The sequence below is a fragment of the Sesamum indicum genome, linkage group LG8 (genome assembly GCF_000512975.1).
Source record: "Sesamum indicum cultivar Zhongzhi No. 13 linkage group LG8, S_indicum_v1.0, whole genome shotgun sequence".
Lineage (NCBI taxonomy): Eukaryota > Viridiplantae > Streptophyta > Magnoliopsida > Lamiales > Pedaliaceae > Sesamum > Sesamum indicum.
Genome location: NC_026152.1, coordinates 18,718,174 through 18,721,113, shown reverse-complemented (window position 1 = coordinate 18,721,113; position 2,940 = coordinate 18,718,174).

Sequence of the window (2,940 nt, the reverse complement as noted above, 5' to 3'; positions counted from 1 at the left end):
GTTGGTGAAAAAAGTTTGTGAAAGGCAGTAAATAAAGATAGGACAAAACTAGGTAAATAATAATACCCACTAGTTTGAATTTGATTGGGCAATCTGATGTGCACCACCGAAGACAAAAAAACCAACTCCTAAGAAAGATATTTATTGCAATCTCCGAGAATAGGAGGTTGACGAGGAGCGCTATTGATTTAATTAGTTGTGGTTAATGGAAGAGTTTTCGCCGTTGAGATTCCACCAATTCGGATTAGATAAGTGTAGACAAAGTTCCACCCACCACCTCAAAATCTTAAAAAGTTTCTTATCAAGGGCATTCATACATTAATGATGTTTTTATTGTTACTACAATTAAGATTTTGGTACAAAAGCTTTTAACCTCTATGTTAAAAAAAAAAACAAAGAAAGAAAGGGAAAAATGAAGGAAGAGAGAAGTGGGGTGGGAGATTGAATTATGAGTGCGAGTGACATGAATGGCCCCCACCAATTACCCTATCTTTAGGTTCAAGCAAGCAATCGAGCTTCTTCAGTTCCCACAACTCTTTTTCCTATTATATTATTATAATAAAACATTTGAGATTTGGTTGATGACAAATTACAGTAGATGTGGTGTCGAGAGGCTAATCGGGGTAGGGTCCCTTTCCCGGATATTTAGAAGATTATCCTTTCCCATCATTTTCAATATTGTAGTAATAAAGAAATGATGAGTATAAGCCTTACCCCAGAAGAAGAAAATTGTTTATGATACAAGGGATTGATAATGAAAGAAGCATTCTTTATATGATGCAGCATGATTTGGTAATTCATTTCTTTATAAACTGCTTGTAAAGGGCGTACACGTTAATCCTTCCATATGCATACTTCTAATTGTATTACTTATAAAATTCAACGATAATCATAAACAATTGTCCTTCTACATAAATTGGATGTCAATTTAAATGTTAATTTATAGATTATATTGAAAATGAGATATAATGTGCATTTGTTCCATATTGAAAGAACGAGGAATGTATATTAAGTTTTTTTTCAAATAACTTTCAACATGGGATAAGTTAAGAGTTATTTCAACTTTTACCACTTCAATATATATATATATGTTATAAACTTAGAGAAATTCTAAGTTTATTGGCCTATTACTCTTAATAGAATATAAAGAAAACAATATATGTATTTCTCCAACAAACGTTATTTGTTCACACCAAAATTACTTTACAAATGAAATACATGGTGGTATTTATAGACCACCAAAATTGTGGTTACAAAATACATCATAACTATTTTAATTACAAATTATAATGGGGGATACAAAAGGGTGTATAACATAATGGGTATTAAAAAAGAATATGAAGAGGTGTATGCATTCATATATACATATTATATATAATACTCCCCCTTGAATGCATACCTCTTTATCATATACATCCTGCCTCGTTAAAAACCTTGCCTGGAAAAACCCAATGGGATAAAAACCAAGGCTAAGGAAAAGAGTACAGTTGTATAATCTCCCCCTCAATTGAAACTGATATCTTTCAGGTGTCGCATGCCAATATTACGTATGAGTTGTTTGAACACCTTTGTTGGTAATGCCTTCGTAAACAAATCTGCTAAGTTCTGACTTGATGAAATTTGTTGAACATCAACTTTGCCTTCCACTTGAAGCTCGTGAGTGGAGAAAAATTTTGGTAATATGTGCTTGGTTCTGTCGCCTTTAATATAACCATCCTTGATTTGGGCGATGGACGCCGCATTGTCTTCATATATTACTGTGGGACTTTTCTCGATTGATTGTAATCCACATGATTCATGCACATAATGTATTAGTGATCTAAACCATACACATTCACGCCCAGCCTCGTATAATGCAATTAATTCTGCATGATTTGATGAGGTGGCTACCAAAGTCTGTTTGGTTGAACGCCATGAAATAGCAGTTCCACCATACATGAATACATATCCAGATTGAGATATAGCTTTATGTGGATCAGATAAATACCCTGCATCTGAATAACCAACTAATTTGGTTGTTTTGGCATCATCATGCCTTTCAAAATATAGTCCCATGTCACTTGTTCCACGTAAATAACGTAGCACGTGTTTAACACCATTCCAGTGTCTCTTTGTTGGTGTTAAACTATATCTTGCTAGTAGATTAACAGAAAATGCTATATCTGGTCGGGTATTATTAGCAAGATACATCAATGCACCAATTGCACTGAGATATGGTACTTCTGGACCTAAAATCTCATCATTATGTGCTGGAGGACGAAACGGATCTTTATTAACATCAAGCGATCGTACTACCATAGGTGTACTCAATGGATGAGCTTTGTCCATATGAAAACGCTTAAGGACTTTTTCTATATAGTTTGATTGATGAATGAAAATTCCACCCTTAGTATGTTCGAACTGCAGGCCGAGACAATACTTTGTAGTGCCTAAATCTTTCATCTCAAACTCACTTTTTAAGTAATTAGCTGCTTGTCGAATCTCTTCAGGAGATCCAATAATATTCAAATCATCAACATACACGGCTATGATTACAAATCCCGACTCTGTCCTCTTTATGAATAAACATGGACTTATTTGATTATGGCAAAATCCTTTCTTTATTAAGTACTCACTAAGACGATTGTACCACATACGTCCTGATTGTTTAAGTCCGTACAAGGACCTTTTCAATTTGATGGAGTACATATGACAAGAATTTGACTGTAATACTTCAGGCAATTTTAATCCTTCAGGGATTCTCATATAGATATCTGTATCCAATGACCCATACAGATATGCAGTTACCACATCAATGAGCTGAATTTGCAGCTGTTCAATTATTGATAAACTAATCAAAAATCTAAGTGTGATTGCATCCACTATAGGTGAATATGTTTCAGTATAATCAATTCCGGGCTTTTGAGTAAAACCTTGGGCCACAAGTCTAGCTTTGTACCT